The 27,173-nt window shown below is 44.7% G+C and overlaps 1 protein-coding gene across 5 annotated transcripts in view; it reads left to right on the top strand.

The window, feature by feature from the left end:
• TASOR2 (transcription activation suppressor family member 2) overlaps positions 1 to 27,173 on the top strand; it is a 124,388-nt gene that overhangs the window by 21,740 nt on the left and 75,475 nt on the right. The window contains exon 2 of one of the 5 annotated variants that reach the window (XM_075857490.1): positions 11,396 to 11,916. The exons of the other annotated variants lie outside the window; for them this stretch is intronic. The gene's annotated coding sequence lies outside the window, so the exon portion shown is untranslated. The remainder of the gene's footprint in view (positions 1 to 11,395; positions 11,917 to 27,173) is intronic. 5 annotated transcript variants of the gene reach the window in all.

Below are 27,173 nucleotides of genomic sequence, written 5' to 3'. Positions count from 1 at the left end.
CCAGCTACCCTTACTAATAGTGTCACAGCATTGTCTCCATTGTGCAGGTGATAACGCGGCCCCCATGTCCTCCTCCCACTTCAACATATACGGTAGTTTGGTATCGGGGTGTGGGGTATTAAAAATACTATATACCATAGATAACAGCCCCTGCCGAGAGGGCGCAAAGATTAATATTCTTTCCAACGGGGTGTATGTCATTTTAGTTTGGGCAGGTAGTAGTTTGCGCAAAAACGAAAATATCTGTATAGCCCTATAATGTTCCGGGGCAGGGGGGGCATGGGTCTCATTGAATTGCGCATATGAAATCAGACGATCAGCCCTATTGAAGTCATGGACTTTTGTTAGGTTTTTAGAGTACCACCAACTATAGCTTGAGCTCTGAAGGCCCGAGGGGAACCCCGGATTTCCGAGCACCGGGACTGCAGCCCATGTCGGAATCTAACTGATCGCCACAGAATGAGGGAGTGATATGATAGAAGGGAGAAATTCTTTAATGTAGTCGGTAGGGGAGATACCATCCACAGCAATGCGCCCCATGAATATGGGGTAATTTGAGCCGCCTCCAATGAGACCCATACCGGTGCCCTATCTGGTGGAAGATGCGTTAGTAACAGTTGAGCCACCCTAGCCGCCTTATAGTAGCGTAGTATATTGGGAACCGACAGTCCTCCTACTCTTTTATGATACATCATGACACGTGTCGATATTCTGGGGCGTTTATTATTCCAAATAAATTTAAAGATGTCTTTCTGGAGGAGTTGTAGATCACCTTTCTGGAGGGGGATAGGAAGAGTTCTGAATAAATATAATAATCTAGGGAGGGTCACCATTTTGATCGTATTAATTCTACCCACCCACGAGATCGGTAGTTTAGCCCGATTTGCCATATCTGCCCTAATGGTCTTAAATACCTGTGGGTAATTGTATTTGTACATTGTATCAAGGGAGGGGGTTAAAGCTATGCCCAAGTAAGGGAGGTAATGCGTTTGGGTGTGGAAGCCAAAATTTATTTCTATCAATTTTTGCAGGGAAGGTGGAACGTTACAATACAGGGCCTCCGATTTAGATTGGTTCACACGTAATCCCGAGACTGCGGAGAAGGAGCCGAGAGCCGCCATCAGATTCGGGAGAGAAGTCAACGGTTTAGTGAGCGTGATGATGAGATCATCAGCAAAGAGACTTATCTTTTGTTCCCTGTTACCAACTCTCTGTCCCGTAATATTTGGATTACACCTAATAAGTTCTGCTAATGGTTCCATAGCGAGTGCAAATAAAGCTGGCGAGAGGGGACAGCCCTGTCTAGTACCTCTCCGTATGTATATGGGATGAAGTGTGGTAGTTGGTAGTTTAAGGTGAGCCTCTGGGTTGTGGTATATTGTCTTGACAGCACGGAGAAAGGGGCCCCCAATCCCCACCCTTTCTAATACTTTAAATAGGTATTCCCAGGAAAGGCTATCAAAGGCCTTTTCTATGTCTAACGCCAAAAGGACCATCCTGGATTTAGTAATGTTGGCTGACTGTATAGTATTGAGGATTTTCCTAACATGATCAGGTGCTTCCCTTCCTGGAATAAATCCTACTTGATCTCTATGAATTAATTGGGACATAAACCTTTTCAACCGTTTGGCCAGAATAGAGGAATATTTTAGCGTCTAGATTAAGTAATGATATCGGCCTGTAATTACCTGCCATCAAGGGGTCCTTGTTAGGTTTGGGGATAACTGTGATCATGGCTGAGAGGAATTCAGTGGGCATGGGCCGACCCCTCATCAGGTCTGTGCAAAAGGTAACTATATGCGGGACTAACTGCTGAGAGAATTTTTTTATAATATAAGGCCGTGAATCCATCAGGTCCCGGGGCCTTCCCCAATTTCAACTCTTTAATAGTGTCCTCTACCTCATCACTCGATATCTCGGCATTCAAGAATTCAATATCCTTTTCTCCTTTTCGGAAAGTTGAGGGATGTTGACAGAGGCTAGGAAGTCCCTCACCGCAGCCTCAGAGGTGGGGGGGGGGGGAAAGGGTTGGCATATAAGGTTTGGTAGAACCTGGTTAAGACCTCATGAATACGGTCCAGGTTAGAGGTGATCTGTCCCGGGCGTGACTGGATACGAAACACCTGATTGATTCGCTGCCGAGCCTTAAGTTGTTGGGCCATAAGTTTATCTGGTTTGTTGGCCCATTTATAATATTTAGATTGAGTCCATCTAAGGGCTTTTTCTGTCTTATTGGTTAGTATCATATCAATCTGGAGCTTAGCGTCTTTTATAACGCGAATGAGATATAAAGAAGGACTTCGTTGATTGGCCGCTACCAATCGGGCTAGTTTGGCTTCAAGAGCATTTTGCGCCTGAGACCTTTCTTTTTTACATCGAGATGCCATTGCTATTATCCTGCCCCTTATAAATGCTTTATGGGCGAGCCACACAGTATGTGAGTTAACATCAGGAGTGGAGTTGTCCACAAAGTACTGAGAGAGATCAGTCTGAATCTGGTGCTGAACAGTAGGGTTAGATAAGAGTGACTCATTGAGCCTCCAGGAAAAGGGCATGACACCTCGCTTAGAAAAGTCGAATTCACCTAGTACTATATCATGATCTGACCAGGCTGATAGGATATGTCTAGAGTAGGCCAATGAGGGGAGGGAGTTTGTTGAGGCTAGGATCATGTCGATCCGGGTGTATAAACGATGCGCCGGAGAGAAGTATGTATAGCCCCGTTGCGCCCCATTATATTCCCTCCACGTATCCGCAAGAGAGAGCGACTGCATAATCTTTTTGATCAAAGCTGCCTGTGTATGCGTGCATCTAGAGGGAGCGGGTGAGGAATGGTCTAGTGTAGTGTTAATCACAAAATTAAAATCCCCACTCCATATTAAATGCTGGTATTGTAGAGAGAGTAAGGTATCATGTAACCCGTCAAAAAACTGAAGCGGGTCTTCATTTGGAGCGTACGAATTCACTATACATAGGACTTTATCATATAGTACACCCAGGATGATTGCAAATCTACCCTGGGGATCTACTATGGATTCAGTAACCTGGATAGGAAGATTATTCTTAAGGTGATCACTCCGCGTGACTTAGAGGGAAATGTAGCAGAGTAAAATGTAGTGTACCGGGGATGGAAGAATTTAGGGTGAGATGTAGGTGTGAAAGGGGATTCCTGCAAACAAATAACATCGGGATTATGCTTAATATAAGAGAAAAGCTTTTTTCCTTTTTTGCGGAGAGTTGAATCCCCTCACATTATGACTTAGTACTCTACACATAATACAAGGGAGGAAGTGGCATTCTCGGCAGATACATCAAGCAGAAAATTTCTAGGCATACAGTGTAACAGACGCAGGTGACTAATACTTTTGGCATATAGGCTTGTACATGGCATAAAGAGCGAAATAAACAAATTAAACAAAAAACAATGGACAAATGTCCAACTATTCCGTGGAGTATTCCGCAGACAGGTAGCACCTCTTGGGGTGCACACCTCTGCTACAGCAATTCTCACAAAAATGAAGGCCAGCATGGTGGCCAGCAGCACTAAGCCTGATGACCGGATCTAGCCAGAAAGTTCCTTGGAACAAGAAATATCAACGGTGGCCTAGATGAGGGAAGATATAAAGACACAATGCGGCTCCCCAAAGGGCATGATACTCATCTGTATATCGAGCGAGGATCCTTATACATTGTGTCCTCCTATTCCCCGAGGATCGGGCATCCCAGCAGTGGAGTTGGAGGTTCTCGGCCCGGCTGTCCAGGTCCTAGTCGGCCGTTGAGGTCTGGGCGGAAGGGCTGATATAGGGACCAATGGAAGTCCAGCAGACTGCAAGACATCTCGACCCTCTGCCGGCGATTTAACCACATAGGTTCTGTTGCTGACCTGAAAATTAAGCGAAAAGGGGAATCCCCATCGGTAACGGATCTGGGCCTTCTGTAAAGCTTGAGTAACGTCCCGCATTTCTCTTCGTCGTTGGAGTGTAGAAGGTGCCAAGTCCGCATACAAGTGGACTGAGGGTGGCATTCCCGGTAGAGGTGCTAGACTGAGCCGCCATTAGGATCCGATCTCTCGCCTCTGGATAGTGAAATTTCAGAATCACATCACGTGGTAAATCCTGGTTGCGTGGTCGCGTCATGGCTCTTTGAACCCTATCCATCCGAAATAAATCAGTGGCAGCTTGGGGTTGGAGGGTACGGAACAACGTGGTGAGATTGGATTCCAGATCTGTAACGGTTTCCGGTAGGCCTCTGACACGCACGTTTCCTTTCCGGGACCTATTCTCAAGATCTTCTAATTTCAGCTCCAGTGCCTCCAACTGTGCTGCATGTGTATCGATATCTCTGCGGTCCGTCTCCAGGGCATCCGCCATGTCATCGGCCCGGTTCTCTATGTCAGAGACTCGTTGTCCCACTTCATGTATTTGGCGGGAAAACTCGGCCACTGTCTGTGTTAGTTCCGTGCGGAACAATGCCGCAATATTCCTGAATAACTAGTCAGTGTGGGTAACTATCGCTGAAGGTGAGGGCGGTAAGGATGTTTCTGCCGCTGACCAACTCTCACTGACCTGAGCTGCAGCCGGGTCGGCCATTATGGATTGCCTCGTGGTTCGGAAGATCTCCGGTATAGTTTGCGAAGGAGCTGGGGTTGCCGGTCCCCGAGGCTTTGATTTGTTGGTCCGGGTCATACTGCACATTACCTGACTTTTTTTGGCTGTGAAGGAGCTGTGTAAAACCGCGCTAATACGGCTTGATCAGTGCTGCCGGAGCGGAGCTCACATCAGGTGCGTCCTGTTCGTGGAGCTTCGCGCATGCGCCTTATTTTACTACTTTTACAAGTAAAAACCTAAGTGTAAACAATAAAATCTATTCTGTGTCACCAAATTCCAGGAGCCACAACTTTTTTTTATTCCGTCGAATAGTGGTTTGAGGGCTTATTATTTGCGAGATAAGCTGTAGTTTTTAATGATCCCATTTTGGGGTACATGCAACGTATTGCTCACTTTTTATGTCATTTTTTTGTAGGAGATGAGGTGACCAAAAAAATAGAGATTCTGGCGTTTACAATTTTCTTAAACCATTCGGGTTAAATAATGATATATCGTAATATTTCAGACTTTTATGGACACGGCGATACCAATTATGTTTATTTTTTATTTTTTTTTACTATGCTCTAGGGGGAAAATGTTTTTTGTTGGTTTTTTTTAACTTAATTTTTTATTTACATATAAAAAAAAAACCCCAAATCTTTTAACTCCATTTTAATTTTTTTTATTTTATTAGTCCCCCTAGGGGACTTCAATCAGTGATTGTTTTACATATTGCAGTATATCGTGATTCTGACAGGCTTCTATTAAGGATTAATAGTAGCCCACAGATGGCGGACCTGGGGGCCTTCATTAGGCCCCCAGGCCAACCATCGCCCCCCCCCCCCTGTGCGATTGCATTCCCCTACCCGATTTTGGCATATGGATACGTCAAATGTCGGGAAGGGGTTCAAAATGTTATTGGCAGCATTTCTGGACTTTTGGTATGACAGAAATTCATGGGATAGCCCCTTTAATCTATGGCATTTCTATTTCATTGCAGCTGCTATAAAGCACAATCACCCTGCTGCACTGTCTATGCAGAAAGTATGTGCCTCCAATATGGCCACCGCCTAATACCTAATAAAGTAAAAATGAAATATCAGGCGTTCCCTTTAAATACAAGAAAAAATATGAAGGAACTCCTCCAGCTCACCTTGTCACGGAAAGGATATAGGAGTCAGCAACACGGATCCTCGTGTCGGCACACGCAGAAGATACAGCAGAACCAGGGAAGTTGGAACCAGCGCTGGGAGTAAAGTTTTTTGTAAAACGGAAAACTAGTTTCCAAGTTTAATTAGTCTCGGTTAAAATCGAAGCACAGGGGCTACGAGAAAATAAAGTGACAGGTAGGTCAATCCAGAGTACAGAGAGAAGGAGTGAAAAGGCGGTAGCCTACGCGTTTCAGACCTTCGCTAGGTCCTTAGTCATGGCTTAAGGACCTAGCGAAGGTCTGAAACGCGTAGGCTACCGCCTTTTCACTCCTTCTCTCTGTACTCTGGATTGACCTACCTGTCACTTTATTTTCTCGTAGCCCCTGTGCTTCGATTTTAACCGAGACTAATTAAACTTGGAAACTAGTTTTCCGTTTTACAAAAAACTTTACTCCCAGCGCTGGTTCCAACTTCCCTGGTTCTGCTGTTCCCTTTAAATGTTGCTACCGGCACCTTTCTGTTGGAATCTATGATGGTTCTTTGTCATTTTTGTTTTGTGAAGTTCGTTTCGTATAATACATGTTTTGATTTTTTTAAATATTTTTTTATGTTTAAAAATGATAAATTATATTGTATATAGTTGACAATAGTTTTGTAAGGAAATTATCACTGCATGTAAGGCCTCATGCACGACAGTATTTTTGCGGCCGCAATCTATCTGCAATCTTGCAAATAAATTGCGCATCCATTAGGTTCACCTAGTTTTGTGCACACGTTTGTGGTCTACGATGACTCATGCATTTTTAAAGTTACAAAAACGTATGCATTTGTAATATATGCATACGTTTTTTTTTTGTTGTATACATTAATGTTCATTCCTCTAAAAACTAGCTTTTTTTTTTTTTGCTCTTGGGTTAAATCAATAATTGTAAAGTCAAGATTTGTAAAGTCCAAATATAAAGGGAGAAGGAGTGACTGCAGTGTTTTCTGGCGCCAGTACTGAGGGGATTGGCAGGGGAAGACACTGTTTTATCTCATAATCTGGGCAATTTCCCATATATGGTGAACAAAATGTATAAGTTTTACATATGCAAACGTAGGGCTTAAGGCCCCCCATGCACACTAACGTGCTTTTGCCCCCGAAAATCCACGGGAGAATTGCGACCCCCCCCCCATTTATTTACTATGGGGCTATGCACACGACCGTGGTTTCCACAGTCCGTGCATGGCCCAGGAGCCCGGACCGCAGAAAGAACGGGCATGTCTTATTACGGCCGTGTTCTGCGGTCCAGGCTCATGGCAAATACTGGCCGCAGCCATGTGCAGGGCCTACGATTTGCGGGTGACACCCCGCCCCCGTCCGACCCAAAAAATCACGGACGTGCACATGGCTACGGTTATGTGCATGAGGCCTAAGATGGCATACGTCGTCTATACGTTGGCATTGACTTTAATACAAATAAAAACATATACGTGTGGTATAAGCTTTGCAAAAGTACTGAAAATTGTAGTAGATTGCGCTTTTCAGGATATAGAAAAAAACTGATCGGACGTAAGCACACAAAACGTATGCACAAACGACACCATTAGGGTGCCCGTCCTGACCATAGAAATCAATATACGCGCTGTGGTACGCGTTTTGACAGTGGATTTTTCATGTCAAAATATGCGCGTCAGATGTACAGTAAAAACGAGATGTGAACTTCACCTTACAGGTTTATCTTCTGCTTTGTCCTGTGTATGTTCTATTGCAAGTCCTGACCATTACTAAGCAGATCATAAATCAGCTATGTAGTCTTGTGAAAAATAATGATGCAATATGCTTTACACTATGCTTTTTTTTTTTTATGTGCGATTTAAGGTCCCCACCTAGAGGAGTGGTGTTTATTTAGATTAGGGCTACACAACGGCATGTTGCTATTCTGTGCAGTAAAATTGTGTTTGTGACGCAACTGTTAATTGTTCCCTCTGGGAAAAAGTCCCTTACAACGATCACCTATTACGACCTTTTCAGTTTACGAATGCATAGGAAACCAATAAATCAACACTTCTGTAGATTCAGGCTGGGTTCACAAGGGAGAGAAATGCTGCAGACTTTTATGTGCGGAGTAGAATGAGCATGCTGTGAATTTGAAAAAATGCAGCATGCTCTGATTTCTGTCCAGAAAATGTTCAGCAGCATGTGAGATTTGTTTAAGGCCTTATTCACGCGAACGTGTCCGTTTGGTGCGCGCAAAAGTTCAGTGTGACCTCTGTATATGGTGCGTGGCTTCATGATTTTCGCACAGCCGGCATCATCATTACTCTGTTTTGCTTTTACGACACAGTAAAGGAGGGGCTTTTATGTTTCCCTTCACTTCTTTAACAACTGTAGCACGAATCATGCGTGTCACCCGGAAGTGCTATCGTGTGCCGTGCGCGATTTGCACGCACCCATTGACTTCAATGGGTGCGTGCTGCGCGAAACATGGGCAAGTATAGGACATGTCGTGAGTTTTACGCAGCGGACATATGCTGCGTGAAAATTACGACCTGTCAGAACTGCCCCATTGACTTACATAAGTCCGTGCGGCGCGCGTGACTTCCACGCGAGTTGCACGGACGTAATACACATTCGTCTGAATAAGGTTTAAGTCTCATCCATATGGCTGGGACTGTAATCGGCAGAATTTCCGTCCCTTGTGAATCCAGCCTCACGGTTCACATAGAAGCTAATTTAACCCCTTAACGACCAACGTACTAGTACATTGTCAAGTACTTAACGCAACACAAGGTCAGAAGCTGAGCCCCCACCATCGTCGGCTGTATACTACATCTGACAGCCTGCTGAATTGGCCAGGAACAGCGCGATGCAATCGCAAGGTTTTGATGGCTGCTTTGGCCAGCCGAAGGCCTAACAACTGTCTCCTGTCTTCTAAGAACTGAAGTCGGGGTGGGGCCTAAAAATGTTTCTGGCTGCAAAAAACAAAAGATTGGTGTTATGGCAACCGGAGGCCTAACAATGGCCTTCAGGTCTGCCACGTACGGATTCCCATTAGGCCCCGCTGAGGCGGGACCTAATAGGCTTGCTGTCCGTGAATAACCGCTCTAATGTATTTCACTACATGGGTAGTGCAATATATTAGAATAAAAATCAGAGGTTGCAGGCCTTCAAGTCCTCTAGTGGGACAGAAAAAGTAAATAAAAAATGTTAAGTGTAAAAATAACTGTTTCAGATTAATAATAAAAACAACTGCCTTTTTTCCTATAAGAAGTCTTTTATTATAGGAAAAAAATTAAACCATTAAAAAGAAAAAGTACACATATTTGGTATAACCGTGTCCATAACGACCCAAACGATAAAACTATAATATAAAACTATATTTTTCCCGCTCGGTGAACACTGAAATTTTTTTTCCCAGAATCACTATTTTTTTTTTTTTTTTTTTGCCACAACCCCTCACAAAATATAGAATAAAAAGTGATCGAAAAGTTGCATGTACACCAAAATGCACAAGGTGCTCCTTTTGCTTCTGAGGCCGGTGCTTCAGTAGATTACCACACTAGGGCCACATGTGGGATGTTTGTAAAAACTGCAGAATTTGGGCAATAAATATTGAGTTACGTTTTTCTGGTAAAACCTTCTGTGTTAGAGAAAAAAATAATTAAAACCCAATTCCTGCCCCAAAAAATGTATTTGTAAGTTTCACCTCCACTTTGCTTTAATTCCTGTGAAACGCCTAAAGGCATAAGGAACTTTCTGAATGCTGATTTTACTACTTCGTGGAGTGCAGTTTTTAAAATGGAGTAATTTATAGGGGGTTTCTAATCTATAGGACCCTGAAAGCCACTTCAGACCTGCACAGGTCAATAAAAAAAAAAAAAAGGCTTTTGAAATTTTCTTGAAAATGTGAGAAATTGTTGCTAAAGTTTTAAGCATTGTAACGTCCTGGAAAAAGAGAAGAATGTTTTACAAGCAGATACATTTAAATTTATTAAAATGCTAATTTCTTAATTTTGGTGTTTTTCACAAATGAACACAATGTATCGACCAAATTTTACCTTAAAGAGGCTCTGTCACCAGATTTTGCAACCCCTATCTGCTATTGCAGCAGATCGGCGCTGCAATGTAGATTACAGTAACGTTTTTATTTTTTAAAAACGAGCATTTTTGGCCAAGTTATGACCATTTTTGTATTTATGCAAATGAGGCTTGCAAAACTACAACTGGGCGTGTTGAAAAGTAAAAGTACAACTGGGCGTGTATTATGTGCGTACATCGGGGCGTTTTTACTTCTTTTACTAGCTGGGCGTTCTGACGAAGTATCATCCACTTCTCTTCACAACGCCCAGCTTCTGGCAGTGCAGACACAGCCGTGTTCTCGAGAGATCACGCTGTGACGTCACTCACAGGTCCTGCATCGTGTCAGACGAGCGAGGACACATCGGCACCAGAGGCTAAAGATGATTCTGCAGCAGCATCAGCGTTTGCAGGTGAGTCGATGTAGCTACTTACCTGCAAACGTTGATGCTGCTGCAGAATCCACTGTAGCCTCTGGTGCCGATGTGTCCTCGCTCGTCTGACACGATGCAGAACCTGTGAGTGACGTCACAGCGTGATCTCTCGAGAACACGCTGTGTCTGCACTGCCAGAAGCTGGGCGTTCTGAAGAGAAGTGGATGATACTTCTCGTCAGAACGCCCAGCTAGTAAAAGGTAAAAACGCCCCGATGTACGCACATAATACACGCCCAGTTGTACTTTTACTTTTCAACACGCCCAGTTGTACTTTTGCAAGCCTCATTTGCATAAATACAAAAATGGTCATAACTTGGCCAAAAATGCTCGTTTTTTAAAAATAAAAATGTTACTGTAATCTACATTGCAGCGCCAATCTGCTGCAATAGCAGATAGGGGTTGCAAAATCTGGTGACAGAGCCTCTTTAAACCTTAACTCAAAGTACAATGTGTCACGAGAAAACAGTCTCCCAATCGCTTGAAAAAAATAAAAGCGTTCCAAATTTATTAACACATAAAGTGTCACGTCCGATTAAAAAGAAACAAAAAAACGGCCTGGTCCATTAGGCGATAGCAGGCTGTGTCCTTTAAGTGTAGCTAAATGTTCGACAAACTTCTGACATGTCATAGTGACATTTCAGAATTTCGCATTGGTGGGGGTCTGAGCAATGAGACACCCACCAATCGCTAGAACAAAGCAGCTGAAGCGTTCGTGTGAGAGCTCAGCTGCTTCATTTCCGTTCGGCTTTTTCCAGAAAGCCAATGTATCAGAGTACGGGCTCATAGACTTTCTATTGAGTCCGTACACGATACATTTATTTCCGGATAAAGCCGAACAGAAACGAAGCCGCTGAGCGCTCACACGAACGCTTCAGCTGCTTCGTTCTAGCGATTGGTGGGGGTCTCCGTGCTTGCACCCCCTTCAATACAAACTTCTGACATGTCACTATGACATGTCAGAAGTTTGTTGAACGTTTAGCTACACTTTAAGGATTTAAAGAGCATAAGCTGTACACACACTTTGTAAAAATATCCATAAAGTGTGTTGGTGAGCTACACAATAACTATGAAAGATTTGCTCTGATTTTGTTTTTTATTTTGACGTGTACGGTCTGAAAAAGATGCAGTAAAGAGTTGTGACAACTTGCAATGCTTGTTCCAGATTTATTATGGAGTAACGCCCATCTTCAAGCAATCTCAACAGTTTACATAACTCCCATAGACTTGAATGAAGAGAGCCGTGACCATGTGCAGCCATCTCTTCATTCAGAAATTTATGAAGGAATCCTCCAGCTCACCATTTAGCAGGTTTCCACCGCAGACAGCGCCAGGATCGCTGCGACGGCACACGGCGATGAAGCAGGAAAGAAAGGGAAACGATGATCCAGCGCTTTGAAGTTTAAAATGAAACATACGTTTCAATTTTATTCCAAATCTAAAAACAGGGAATAGCTTCCAGGTGTAAAGAAATAAATCAAGAAATGTTGCCTACGCGTTTCAGACGTATACTACGTCCTTCTTCATGGTTCGTCAGTAGAGGAATACTAATGCCTCGAGGCTTATATCCGGTAATCGCAGGTGAAGTGGATTGCGGTTCAGCTTGTTTGTGCTGGAACGCAAATGGAAATATAACATATAGCATCCATTGACTCGGACCTTAACAGTTAGTGCCGAAGCTACAAGGTAAGTTACTATATATTGTCTTTACAATATGCCATCTGTTAAACAATACTCATTGTGATAACTGAAAAACAGATAGAAGGCTCTAATGCATGGATATTACATGATCGGATACAAGCCTCATAGTGAACATATATTCAAATCCTGATAATGATATACATGGAGCTGTGCAATGTCATTTTGTGATTCATACTAAATGTGAATTTAAAAACAATTCAGTGTCTGTACTTGACAGCAAAAAAGAAAAGTTAATAATCATATCCAAAAAATAGCCCTGATTGGAGATAATCGCACTTTGGCAGATATACAAAGACAGTGTATAAGGGGACATAGTCAGTACATTGTCATTATTATAAAAGATGATGGGAATAATGAGATCGGCTATTGGAATGACCCTCGGAATAATGGTAGTCTTTTAACATTGTACGCCCTTTCTCCTTAGTAAGAATCCATGAGATTATATGAAACCCTGATAGGCAGTGTTAAGTGCTGGATTTTAGTATAGACATTAAACATTTATCAGGATAACAAACATTTTATAGATAACCTACGGTGTCCTTATAGTTAAAGAGGCTCTCTCACCAGATTTTGCAACCCCTATCTGCTATTGCAGCAGATAGGCGCTGCAATGTAGATTACAGTAACGTTTTTATTTTTAAAAAACGAGCATTTTTGGCCAAGTTATGACCATTTTCGTATTTATGCAAATGAGGCTTGCAAAAGTCCAAGTGGGTGTGTTTAAAAGTAAAAGTCCAAGTGGGTGTGTATTATGTGCGTACATCGGGACGTGTTTACTACTTTTACTAGCTGGGCTTTCTGATGAGAAGTATCATCCACTTCTCTTCAGAACGCCCAGCTTCTGGCAGTGCAGATCTGTGACGTCACTCACAGGTCCTGCATCGTGTCGGCACCAGAGGCTACAGTTGATTCTGCAGCAGCATCAGCATTTGCAGGTAAGTAGCTACATCGACTTACCTGCAAACGCTGATGCTGCTGCAGAATCAACTGTAGCCTCTGGTGCCGACACGATGCAGGACCTGTGAGTGACGTCACAGCGTGATCTCTGGAGAACACGGCTGTGTCTGCACTGCCAGAAGCTGGGCGTTGTGAAGAGAAGTGGATGATACTTCTATACACAACGCCCAGCTAGTAAAAGTAGTAAACACGCCCCGATGTACGCACCTAATACACGCCCAGTTGTACTTTTACTTTTCAACACGCCCAGTTGTACTTTTGCAAGCCTCATTTGCATAAATACGAAAATGGTCATAACTTGGCCAAAAATGCTCGTTTTTTAAAAATAAAAACGTTACTGTAATCTACATTGCAGCGCCTATCTGCTGCAATAGCAGATAGGGGCTGCAAAATCTGGTGACAGAGCCTCTTTAATAATGGAACATGAGTTCCTTTCTGAGATTTAGACCCTAAGGCCTCATGCACACGACCGTAGCCGTGTGCACGGCCGTGATTTTCGGGTCGGCCGGCTGCGGACTGTCAGCCGCAGGCCGCCCGCAAATCGTGGGACATGCACATGGCCGTGGCCATTGTTTTCAATGAGCCCGGACCGCAGAACCGGGCCGTAATAAGACATGCCCGTTCTTTCTGCGGTCCGGGCTCCCGGGCCGTGCACGGACCGCAAAAACTACGGTCGTGTGCACGGCCCCATAGAAAAGAATGGGGCCGCAATTCTCCCGTGGATTTTCGGGGGAATTGCGGCCGCAAAAACACGGTCGTGTGCATGAGGCCTTAGGGAATCTCGTCTTTAGAGTGTAAATCCAGTACGCTTCCCGTGCGAGAATTTAGTGTTTGATGTCACCTCCTCAAATAGGAGTGGTGACACCCTCTATTGCATAACATTTGAATGTGGAGACTGATCTATTATGTTGTATTATAAAATGTTTGGCAGCATTGGATATATTTGTAAGATTTTGATTCCTGATATAACCGAGGTGTTCCAGGATTCCGGTTTTAAATTTTCTGCTGCTGCATCCTACGTATAATAGATTACACGTAGTGCATTCGATAATGTACACCACTGCCACACTGTTGCAATTGATATATGATTGTATTGAGAACGTATTGCTTTCATCTGAATCTCAAAATACTTTAGTGGGTTTGGCGTAGGAACAGACTTTACATGGGTTAGAACCACATCTAAAAAAGCCCTTATGATGGAGCCATGTCATTTTGGATTCATTGGAAGAGAACATGGAAGGGGAAAGTGACTCACCCAATGATGGTGCTTTGCGTGGTACTATGCGACAACCATTTCTAAGAATCGTTTCCAATGAGTCGTCTTCCATTAAAATAGGTAAGTATTTCAAAATGATCTGTTTAATTGCGTGGAACTGGTTGCTGTACTGTAAGACCAAAGTCTGTTTCTGTTGTTCCTGACTAATTGGAGGTTTAGTTTTTTCTCATAATCTAAATTTTTATTAGGAATTTTAACAAATACAAAAGTAAACAAGCCAAAGAAAACATCTCTATATACATACATGTTATTATTTGCATTGTCTGTAGTTCTCCTAGGTAAGACATTGGCATGTTTCAACCTATTACACACACACCTTATCTGCGAAATTGACATCTCAAACTATAGGCATAATCTCACCTTAATAAGGTCTCATCATAAAAGTAAATCCAAGGCTTTGTGTAAAGTGTGTGATATCATTCCAAGCCCCACGAAAGGAGGAAGGAAGAAGAAAAGGGGAAGAGAGAAGTGAGGAAAGATCAAGGAAAGAGATAGAAGCCTAGAGCTAGAAGACCTGAGCCACCAAAAGACTCCCTGTGTCCCACCCACCCAGTGGGGACAAAGAGAGGATGGACTGGGGAGGGAAAAAGGGGTTCCCCTCTCCCAGACGGAAGCCACTGTAGTAGCAGACTGCTCCTGACCGACCCCTCTATGGGGGGTTCCGCCTAGCCATTTAACAAAGTGTGGACCAGATTTGAAGGACGACCATGCACTCCACAGAGAAAGAACTCTACCAAAGTGAACACTGTCCTCTGCAACCAGAGATTCATAACGAATCCATCTCCGCCACCCATTCGCCAACTGAAGGCGGCACAGTAGACTTCCAATGTCTGGGAATAACTGTTCGTGCCGCAGTCAAGAAATGCCGTAGTAGCCCCTTCCTAATACTCGGCAAAGGGCCCGGAATTAGGGATAGCAAAGCTATCTGAGGAGTGGGCACCAGCGGCGCACCTTCCACTTCTGAGTAGATTTCAAAAATCTCTTTCCAGAAGGTCTGCAATACTGGACACCAAATGTGCAACATTGTTCCGGTCTCAGTCCCACACCGCCAACATAAGTCTGACACCTCAGGGTACATTCTGCTCAGAATCTGTGGGCAACGGTACCATCTAGTCAGTATCTTGAAGTTCTTTTCTTGTGCGTGGCATGCCACCGGCATTTTGTGAGACAGAAAAAATATTCGATCCCAATCAGGGTTACTCCTAGTTCTCGCTCCCATGCGCTGAAGTATGCAGGAGGCTGGTCATCACAGGCCTCTAGAAGTAAGGTATACAGGTTAGATATCACCCGGGCCGGAGTCTCGGTTTGAAGCAGCAATGACTCAAATGCAGTGCTAGTGACTATATGCATCCCGCCCGGTAGGGCCGAATGTAAAAAGGTGGACAATTGGGTATGTTCCATCCAAGAAAGCGTCCTCCCCGGGCAAGTCCCGCGCAACTCTGACAAAGGAGGGAGCCTCCCCCCATCCGACATTACCTGACATAGTCTCGTGTCTTCAGAAGAGGACCAAATCAGAAACTGTTTCGTATTGACAGCTGGTAAAAATTCCGGGTTATCAAACAGCGGGCTAAGGAGCCCGGGTCTATGTGAAAGGCCCTTTCTAACCATCAGTCTGTCCCACAAAGTGAGACAGTGCTGGGTTAACAATGGCAGGGTCGCAAGCGCCGGCCTATAATCAGGAAGAATCCATGGCAACGATCTAAGTGAGAGCGCGACTATGGACTGCTCAATCTCTACCCACTGTTTCTTGGATCCATTATGAAACCAGTCCACCACTCTTGCGAGTACTGCGGCCTGATGATAAGTGGGCAAATCCGGTAGTCCAGCTCCCCCCTTCAGTTTTGGACGGGACAATGACTTCAGATTAAGGCGCGGCCTCAAAGTGCCCCACACAAAGTTCCGAAAGGCTTTCTCCAATGCCTTAAATGTTCCAGGGATTAATACTGGAAGAGCCTGAAACAGATATAAAAACCGAGGGAGGATGTCCATTTTGAGAGTGTAAAGATCTACTAGGTCCCTAGGAATCTGGACTCCCAAATATTTGATTGACCTCGCCTGCCATTTAAAATTAAAGGATGACTTTAAGAGCTCCAGTGTCTCAGAAGATAAGGAAATGTTGAGTGCTTCAGTTTTCGTGTAGTTTACCTTAAAGTTACCTGGCCAAATACTTCGAATTCTCTAATGAGCACTGGTAAGGAAATCACAGGGTTTGTCACAGAGCAGGAGATCATCGGCATATAAAGCCAATTTATGACAATCTCCGCCTATTCCTATCCCTGCTATATCTAGGGAATTACGGATAGCCTCCGCTAAATGCTCCATCGTGATGACATAGAGTAATGGAGACGGGGCATCCCTGTCTAGTGCCGTTGGCAATCGAGAATGTTGTTGAAAGTACCCCATTTGCCCTAACTCGTGCAGTAGGTGTCTGGTATAGGGCCAATATCTTATCCAGCATAATGGAGCCAAGCCCTACCTGGGTTAGTGCCGATTTCAGGAACCCCCAATGTACCCGATCAAAGGCTTTTTCCGCATCAACCGATATTAAACAGGTGGGTAGAGACTTTTTCAGGACATAGGAAATTAAGAGTGGTTTTATTGGTATTATCCCTCGCCTCTCAGTGTCGAACAAATCCCGCCTGATCTCCGTGGATACAACGTGGCAGGAGTGGGGCTAGTCTATTTGCAATGGCCTTAGAATAATGTTTGACATCCACATTTATCAGGGAGATTGGACGGTAATTAGAACAGGCAGAGGGATCTTTCCCTGGTTTGGGAATCACAGTAATGGTGGCCGCTAACGTTTGCGGAGTGAATGGCATGGAGGTTGTAACTGCGTTGTATACCTTAGTCATATAGGGAAGAAGTTTAGTTACAAAGGTCTTGTAGAAGGACGCCGGGAATCCATCCGGACCCGGACTTTTACCCGACGGAGCTGACTTTATGATTGCCTGTATTTCCGATTCCGAGAAGGCCTCCCCTAGCGAGGCCGTCTCGGTCTCCTCTATAGTCGGCAACGCCGTCTGTGCAACATAGGAATCAATCCTCCGTTGGAGAGCACTTGGAGACATATCTACCAAAGGCCCCTTAAGGTTGTACAGGGCCTGATAGTAGTCCCTAAATGTATTAACAATGTCTTCTGGCTTATGTTTGACTTCACCCTGTGTCGTTTTTATCGCCGGTATAAAGGATTGAGGCGCCCGTGGGTGTAATGATCTAGCTAATACCCTACCGCATTTATTGGAATGTTCGTAAGCGAATCGCCTCATCCGGTCTCGATAAGACGCATGCGCCTGATCTAATAAATCTCTCAGCGAATTTCGAGCTTCTAGTAGCTCCGCCAAAGTCTGGGGGTGTTGGGACTGTTTGTGAGCGGTCTCTAGAGTCTGTATCTGGGACAAGAGCTTTTAAATTTTAAAGCCCGTTCCCTTTTTAGTCTCGAGCCTTGCTGTATAAATATACCTCTTAATACACTTTTCAACGCCTCCCACTGAACCGGAAGAGGAGTGGAATCCACCTAAACTCCGAGATGGCTCTATTAATGGCCCTTTGGCATACCGCATCCCTCAAAAGATGGGGGTTCAACCGCCAATGCCATTCCCGCTGTTTAGTGTCTGGGAGGGTAAGAGACCAGTAAACAGGCGCATGATCAGCCCAGATCATAGATCCAATCTGAGACTTCGGGGACCAGGAAAGTAAATGATGACTAATAAGAAACAAATCTATCCTGCTGTACATGTCATGCACCGGAGAGTAAAAGGTGTAGTCCCGTGTTTGAGGATTGAGAATCCGCCAAATGTCTACCATTTGCATGGCGAACAACTTAGACTTAAGGGAAGCCAATTGAGAAGCGGAAACGGAGGATCTGCCCGAGGAGGAGTCTGCAACCCTGTCCCTTGTGAAGTTAAAATCTCCTGCAATTACCAAGAGACCTTCTGCAAATTTGGAGAGTTCCGTTAAATAACTCCTGCATACGCGCACCTGGTCATGATTAGGGAGATACAAGTTCGCTACAGTGAACAGTCGCTCACAGATTCGAAGTTTCAGAAATACAAAGCGCCCCTGGGTGTCATATTGGGTAGCAACAACAGAGACCGGACGAGATTTATATATAGCGATACTCACTCCTCTGGATTTCGCTTCAGGGTTGGTACTATGGAACCACTGCGTATAGTATCGATGTTTCAGAGTGGGCACATGGTCGGTCCTGAAATGAGTCTCCTGCAAAAGTAAAATCTGAACACGTTGTTTGTGCATATGATGCAGAATTTGAGCACGTTTTTGCGGGGTATTAAATCCCCGAACATTTAATGAGCAACATTTTAAGGACTCCATCTGGGAAAGAGAAGGAGAGGGGTAAGAGGGAACAGGAGAAAGAAAGAGTCAGTGAACTAATGGACTCACTACAGACACTGATCCAGCCCCAAAACTACTCTGTTTAGGGGAAAGAAGTTAGGGTGTGTTCGGTTGAACACTTTACATGAAGTGTGGGTTTGACTGGACTATGGAAGAAGGAAGCTCCCGACTAACTCCCAAATGCCAGAAGCCTTGTATAGACACCCATATATAAATTATCACATCGTCAAACAATAATTGTCAAACAACCCGTACGTGGTTATTGTAGGCCTAGTGCCAACTACCTCCATGGAGAGGAACTTCCCCCTATCAGGGATGCCATGTATCGTATCTAAACAGCTCCCATTACCATACAGGAAGGATATCAGCTGCTATTCCGACTAAACTGCCATTTATTCCAGGCTAGGGTCCTACCCAGGGGAGGGGGGAGGTGTTAACCCCGAAACCAGCGTGGCGGAAATGTATATAGGCCATAAGCTCTGTCATCTCCCTCCCACCATATCCAAAGGGTCTGCAGACATGATGTGAGGTGGTCCATATACGCCCACCTGGCCAATTGCAAGGAAGGAGGTATGAACCCATGATCCCGACCTAGGGGCCCATTCTAATCTGTAATGAATACAACATAAATCCCCAATGTATTCCCCTTCCCCCACATTCCCAATGCAGCATATTAGGACAAAAAAGAGTAACCCCAACCACTCATCGGCGAAGCAGAATGTCCCAACATCTTATTCCAGCAATCTTGACCTGTTCGCAGACTATATCGAGGTAGCAGCCATCTGTGCGTCTCCATAGACAATTCCGCGGGGCAAGCCAGTCCTGTAATATACCTGACAGAGAGGTCATATCTCGGGAACAGAGTCCAACATATGCGACCATGGCTATCATGACCGCTGTATAGCTCAGTAAGGCACTATGGAGGCAGCCGTCGGCGCATCAAAGGAGCAACCTCAAGATTCCTGAGAGGCATGAGCGGGAGCCCCCGGACCCTGCACTCTTCTGCGTCTCGCAGGGGTCAAGGAATGATCCATCCGATAATTACGTCTTGGCGTACGCTGCGGCATAGGAGGGAAATACGGCCAATCTGAGATGGAAATCTGTGGGAGATCCAGGGCAGCGAGGAAATCGGGGATCTCTTCCGGAGAATAGACCGAATACGTGGAGGATCCACGGCGCACTTGTAGTTGGAAGGGGTATCCCCATGAATACTGGATATCTTTTTCCCTAAGTGCGACTAGTAGGGGTCTTAAGGCTCTCCTTTTTGCCAGAGTGGAACGACAAAGATCTGCCAGTAATTGCACCGGAGCCCCATCAAAGTCCAGTGTACCCCTGTTACGAGCTTGCCTCATTATAGATTCTTAAGTTGAAAAAAGTGGATTCTACACACCACGTCTCGCGGCCTGGCCAAATCCGTGCTTTTTGGACCCAGGGTGCGGTGAGCTCTATCAATTTCCACTGGGGAATCCGCAGGTTTTTCCAGCAACATGTTAAATATACCCTGTAACGTGTGAACGAGGTCCTGAGGCCCCGTAGCTTCTGGGATACCCCTGACCCTGATATTGTTCCTCCTATTTCTGTTCTCTGAATCATCCGTCATATCAAACAGCATTTGTATATGTGCAGAGTGTTGATCCAATAAAATTTGCTGGGAGGCCTGATGCTGCTGGAGCTCCTGTGATTGCACCTCAATGACTTCCACAGATTCATTAATATGGGTAATGTCCTCTTTCAAGGAGTGGATCTCATTCTTGCAAACCGCTTCAAGTTGGGAAATATAACCCTCCATATCCCGTTTAGTTGGTATGGCTGCCATTTGTGCCGTTAGTGCCTGTTGCTCAGGGCCCATAATAAGTGCTGATGCCGGGTTAGAGGCTGACTCACCCCTCTGAGGCTCCGACGAGCTATCCTGCGGCTGGGCTGGAGGAGTTGTCTTTCCCTGGGGCGGCGTCCCTGAGGCGCCGGTGCGGTCCGCCATATTATAGAGACGGGCCGGAGATGCAGGCAGGCCCAGGTCCGAGAAATAATGAGGTATGCCGCTCCTCGTCCTTGTCTGGTCGCTTCTCGCGGGTGTCGGGGTGTTTGCGTGATCCCCTTCGCATTAGTGCGATGTGTGTCGCAAATAGACGCTATTAATCAGGCTTGGGAGCAGTCAGGGAGCATGAGCTCTTACACCACGCGTCTCACCAGTGCCATGTCCAGGCCACGCCCCCTGGAGGTTTAGTTTTAAACAAAAGAAAATTGCGGGGTTTATTTGAAACTATTGAGGACGCTCTTTTTGAGGTCCAATCAGGATATCCCCTTTTACGGAGTCTATTATATATAAGATTCTGTTCTGCTTTGTAACTGTCAGTGCTACAGTTCCTCTTAGTCCTGTACATCTCCCCAACCGGGATAGATGAAATTGTTTGTTTAGAATGGCTACTAGTGGCGTGAAGAATAGTATTGCCTGAAAAAGGTTTACGGTACGTTTTGGAGCAAATAGGTTTGACCTCTGTACCCGTAAGTTCCAAATCCAGGAACCGGATGGTGTCTTTTGTTGTGGGAATAGGTGAATCTGAGATTCAATGAATTGTCATTGAGGTATTCAATGAACTGTGGTATGGCAGATACATCGCGCTCCCAAATGAATAGGAGATCTTCGCTGTATCTGCCATACCAATGAATGAAGGTTCCGTACATGTTGTCCTTGGAGAAAATAGTGAATTCTTCCCAACATGAGATTACGAAGTTAGCCAATGATGGCGAAAATTTAGCCCCCATTGAGACTCCCTTAAAGAGGCTCTGTCACCAGATTTTGTAACCCCTATCTGCTATTGCAGCAGATAGGCGCTGCAATGTAGATTACAGTAACGGTTTTATTTTTAAAAAACGAGCATTTTTGGCCAAGTTATGACCATTTTTGTATTTATGCAAATGAGGCTTGCAAAAGTACAACTGGGCGTGTTTACAGTAAAAGTACAACTGGGCTTGTATTATGTGCGTACATCGGGGCGTGTTTACTACTTTTACTAGCTGGGCGTTGTGTATAGAAGTATCATCCACTTCTCTTCAGAACGCCCAGCTTCTGGCAGTGCAGACACAGCCGTGTTCTCGAGAGATCACGCTGTGTCGTCACTCACAGGTCCTGCATTGTGTCGGCCACATCAGCACCAGAGGCTACAGTTGATTCTGCAGCAGCATCAGCGTTTGCAGGTAAGTCGATGTAGCTACTTACCTGCAAACGCTGATGCTGCTGCAGAATCAACTGTAGCCTCTGGTGCCGATGTGGCCGACACGATGCAGGACCTGTGAGTGACGTCACAGATCTGCACTGCCAGAAGCTGGGCGTTCTGAAGAGAAGTGGATGATACTTCTCATCAGAACGCCCAGCTAGTAAAAGTAGTAAACACGCCCCGATGTACGCACATAATACACGCCCACTTGGACTTTTACTTTTCAACACGCCCAGTTGTACTTTTGCAAGCCTCATTTGCATAAATACAAAAATGGCCATAACTTGGCCAAAAATGCTCGTTTTTTAAAAATAAAACCGTTACTCTTATCTACATTGCAGCGCCGATCTGCTGCAATAGCAGATAGGGGTTGCAAAATCTGGTGACAGAGCCTCTTTAACTTTGAAGATAAAATTGGCCATCAAATTGGAAATAATTGTGAGACATTAACAAACATTAGAAATCCCAAAACGTCCAGTATGTATGTTTGCAGCTCCTGACAATATGTACTATAGGTCATTAGAGGCTTGAAATGGCATTAGTATTCCTCTAATGACAAGCCATGAGGAAGGACGTAGTATATGTATGAAACGCGTAGGCAACATTCTTGATTTATTTCCTTGCACCTGGAAGCTATTCCCTGTTTTTAGATTTGGAATACAATTGAAACTTCTATTTAATTTTAAACTTCAAAGCGCTGGATCATCGTTTCCCCTTCGTCTCTTCATTCAGTCTAGATGCATCGGGCGCTTAAAGAGGCTCTGTCACCAGATTCTCAAATCCCTATCTCCTATTGCATGTGATCGGCGCTGCAATGTAGATAACAGTAACGTGTTTTTTTTTTAAAAAAACTTTCATTTTTTGCCAAGTTATGAGCTATTTTATATATATATATATATATATATATATATATATGCAAATGAGCTTTGAAATGGACAACTGGGCGTGTTTTTTTTCGTATGTCCAACTGGGTGTGTATTGTGTTTTTAACATCTGGGCGTGTTTACTTGTTTTACTAACTGGGTGTTGTGAATAGAAGTGTATGGTCACTGATTCGTCAGCATCAATCCGCATCATGCACTCCTCTCCATTAATTTACACAGCAGCATCACGTTCTTACTAGAACGATGTGCAGCCACATACACAGACATTAACGTTAATCAAGTGTCCTGATAATAAATACACATGACCTCCAGCCTGGACGTCATGTGTATTCAGAATCCTGACACTTCTGAATCTTTTCTGTGAGATTTCCAGCAAGGGAAATAATCTCGTTTACCTCGTAATCTCGCGAGATTACGCGTGCCTTGCTGGAATCTCACAGAAAAGATTCAGAAGTGTCAGGATTCTGAATACACATGATGTCCAGGCTTGAGGTCATGTGTATTCATTATCAGGACACTTGTGTATGTGGCTGCACATCGTTCTAGTAAGAACACTATGTGCTGTGTAAATGAATAGAGAGGAGTGCATGATGCTGATTGGTCACTGATTCGTCAGCATCATACACTTCTATTCACAACGCCCAGTTAGTAAAACAAGTAAACACGCCCAGATGTTAAAAACACAATACACACCCAGTTGGACATACGAAAAAAAACCACGCCCAGTTGTCCATTTCAAAACTCATTTGCATGTATATATAAAATAGCTCATAACGTGGCCAAAAATGAAAGTTTAAAAAAAAAAAAAAAAGTTAGTTATCTACATTGCAGCGCCGATCACATGCAATAGGAGATAGGGGTTTGAGAATCTGGTGACTGAGCCTCTTTAACCTGGCGAGTCCAGTGGTGTGATCCCCATCTGTCAGACATTGAAATAATAATATATTGCTTCAAAAATAGTAAATGATTTGGCAGCGATTGAGCATAGTTGTAATAAGCACATCATAGTAATCTGTCTTAGAAATCATAAACCATCGAAGGGAGGGCCTTATGTTTCATGGTATAAATGGAAGAAAACCAGAAAATCTTTCCAAAAAAAGCTGTGTGAATGCATGCCTAGAGAAAGTCAAACCCTTATTGTTCCTGCAACGTGGAGGATGAAGCACCTGCTTGTCTAGGAATGAGCAAAAAGCTACATAGTGATTACACTATGGGGAGAATAGAGCTCCCTTGGTATTACAAATGACATTTAGTCAGGACCACAATAACAGGCCCATTACCTAAGTACATCCAGATGCAAGCAAATTAACACTTCTATGTAAAATATGGAGGAATATTCTATTTTCAAAACTCCACTACTCCAATGTTGTAACCTAGTGGTCACTGACTAGGTGCCAATACTTCAGAGATGACATGGTAGGGTTTGTCCCACGCTTAAATATTACATTTCTCGGTAAGATCACGATATACATAACAATTTCTGGAAAATGTTCCTGTCTTTAGATATTGCTGTTACGTACTAAGATGGATGCTCTGAGAGGGAATCAAAAGAACACAAGGGGACACCATATCAATTATGTAACAGAAATATGAAGACACATGAGCATTTTCAGTAAACTATTATAATTGAAAATGTTTTGCGTGATCTTCCAGAGAAATTTTAAGCTTGTCATTGGGGGACTCAGAAAGGAGACCATGGTATACCTTGCTGCCACTAGGAGGCTACACGAAGTCAAAATAGTTAGCTCCTCCTACACAGCCTATACCCCTCCTGTAGATACTGAGCTAATCCGTTTTAGCCCAGAGTTCTTAGGAGGCAGACCCCCTGCTTTTTGCAGGTTCTTCTGCTATTTTCTTATTTTAATTTCTTTAATTTTTTTCTTTTAGATTGGGAAATAGGGATGACACGGTGTCCCTGTTGTCCTCTTTTGAGGAAGGTTTGATTTCATTGTGGTGTTACTCATCTTCAAAGACAAAGTAGGAATATTACAGCCTTTCTCCTCTGTTGCCTGCTAGCCATGGCATCGCCATTGGTTACTGCCTGCTCACCCCCCTTTTCCCTTCCCTAAGCGCTTGCTCACACTGAAGGGTTGACCTCTGGTTCTCTATGGGAGCTGAAGAGAAAAGCAGAAAAAGGGTGAGTATTACAGGACAGGGTGAGAATGTTCTCTCTCCCATCCACCCTTAGTTTTCTTCCTGGAAGTCTTTCTTTCTTCTGCCGCGGCCTCTACTTTAAACCCCCAGCTCCATTTTGACCCCACCAGGCCTAACTTCCTTGGCATAGGAGGCGTTCCCTTGCGCCCCGACATCCTACTTACTCTGTACATTCCCTAACTCGTCAATGGTGCAGCACATCAAGAGGGGAGCGGGTTTTTCTTGTTTACACAACAGAACTCAGTATGAACTTCTCTCTCTCTCTCTATCCTCTGCCGGGGTTGCAAGTCTGGCAACATATTCGCTCCCTACACTGCAGCCTGAAGTCACTACCTGATGTCTCCTACGTGTTTCCTGGTAGGACCAGCCTAGTGTAGGTGCTTTTTTTTTTTTTTTTTTTTTTTTTTTCTCTAAACCCCCTCCGAAATACTAAAACCAGATGGACCTTGCAGCAGCAGTAACTGAGGAAACCCCAGTATAACACATTACTCCCTTCATTCAGGTGGAGTACTTGTGTTAAAATGACCCTCTTTTCCTTGACGTGTAATCGGCTACTGGCTTTTGCTATGTCAGAACCCAGAAGCGAGACATTCAGCCCGATGGAGGCAGTAGCCTCCTTTTTTGCTTACATTAGGTACAGCATTAAAGGGGTATTCTCATCTCGAACGTTTATGGCATACCCACAGTATATTTCATAAATGTCTGATATGAGTACCCCTCTAAATTTCAATGCGGTTAGTCTGAACCTCTCTGTTCTGTCTGCCTGACTCTGTGACTGTCATCGACAGCCCCTCCTCCCTCCGATTTTTGCCGCTACACGCTCTGAACGTGCGGAGCTAGAGTGGGCACGCTCCTCGTTTCTGGCAGTCACTTACCTTGTCAGTATCTCCGAATCCATTATGGCCGTCCTGGCCATCTTTCATTTGAATATAAGAATTTGGATATAAAGGGGTTTTCCAGACATTTTATGTATTCTTAGGATAGGTCATCAATATAAGATCTGTTGGGTTCTGTCTCCAGCACCCCAGCCGATCAGCTGACTAAATGGGCCGTGGTATCCGCTGCTGCGGCCTGGTGTTTGTCGCCCTGGCCTTTTAAGAGTTTACCAGGCACTGCGCCGTACACTTCCGTAGTGGCTGTGTCTGGGATTGCAATTTTCGGTACCATTGAAGTGAATGGGACTGAGTTGCAATCCCAGGCACAGCCACTACAGAAGTGTATGGTGCTGTGCCTGGTACACACTTAAGAGGCTGGGGCGGCAAACAACATCACTTCAGTCAGCTGATCGCCGGGGGTGCTGGCAGTTGGGCCACCACCGGTCTTATATTGATGGTCTATCCTAAGGATAGACTATCAATATAAAAGTCCTGGAAAACACCTTTTAATTTACTTTTTTTTTCTTTCTAAGCGGTGAGCTTTACTTCCTTTTTGCTGAGGTTTTCCTTCGCCTTGTCTCCTGGAAGGTGGCCTTTTTGGTGGTGATTAGATCCATCCGACGCATACACAAATTTTACAGCTTTTTCCTGTCGCTCAGTGCTTCACTAGGAGAAGGCAGCTCTCAATCCAGTTTGATCCTTCCTTCCCATAGCTGGTACTCGCATTCTATCTCAACGAGGATATTTTGCTTCCCTCCTGTCCCTCCAATCTTAGGAAACACTTTCTCCACTGCGTGGTTAGAGCCCTTCAGATCGATCTGTCTCAGATGGCTTCCTTCCATCGTCCTAAATCTTTTTATCCTCCCTGATCGCTCTCGTAAGGAGTTGGTGGAATTTAAGCCTACTATAGCTTGTAATGTCACAGCACATCCCACTAGAGCAGGGGTCCCAAACACATGGCCCATGGGCTGCATGTGGCCCCTGAGGCTGTCATCTCTGGCCAGCGGGGCACCGTAGCTCCCTCGGGAGAGGAAAGAGCAGGTCAAAGGAGGAGTGCGCTGGCGAATGACTGACTAAGCTCCTGACGTCACTGTCCATATATTCTGGAGTCCCAGGAAGAGCGCTACTAGTACTCTGGGACTCCGGCTCTGGGGTTGCCCCTGACATCACTGTCCATATATGGACAGTGATGTCAGGGGCTTCCCTAGAGTTCCAGAGCAGAGCCTATGCTCCAGCAAGGGAATCCCCAGCCTAAGCGTCAGCAACTCTCTGGCTGGGGATTCCACTCCTAGAGGGAGTCCCAATGGAGCGATCTACCGTGTGTGTCACTCTCTATAGGGTGTGTGTGCCATTAGCCACCGAGGGCCCTGTGGCACGAGCCACAGAGGGCCCTATCTCATAAAGGGGCTGCCCAATCTTCATGTTCTTGTGTCTGCCAAATGCTGCCAAGTGAGCAGCCAGATTGCATTTAGTGACACTTAAACTCGAAAACCGGATTGTTAAAATAAGCACGTGGAGTAAACTC

This window comes from Rhinoderma darwinii, chromosome 3, assembly GCF_050947455.1.
Source record: "Rhinoderma darwinii isolate aRhiDar2 chromosome 3, aRhiDar2.hap1, whole genome shotgun sequence".
NCBI classification, from domain to species: Eukaryota; Metazoa; Chordata; class Amphibia; order Anura; family Rhinodermatidae; genus Rhinoderma; species Rhinoderma darwinii.
The sequence above is the reverse complement of the archived record's forward strand: the minus strand, read 5'-3'. Positions and strand labels throughout refer to the sequence as shown.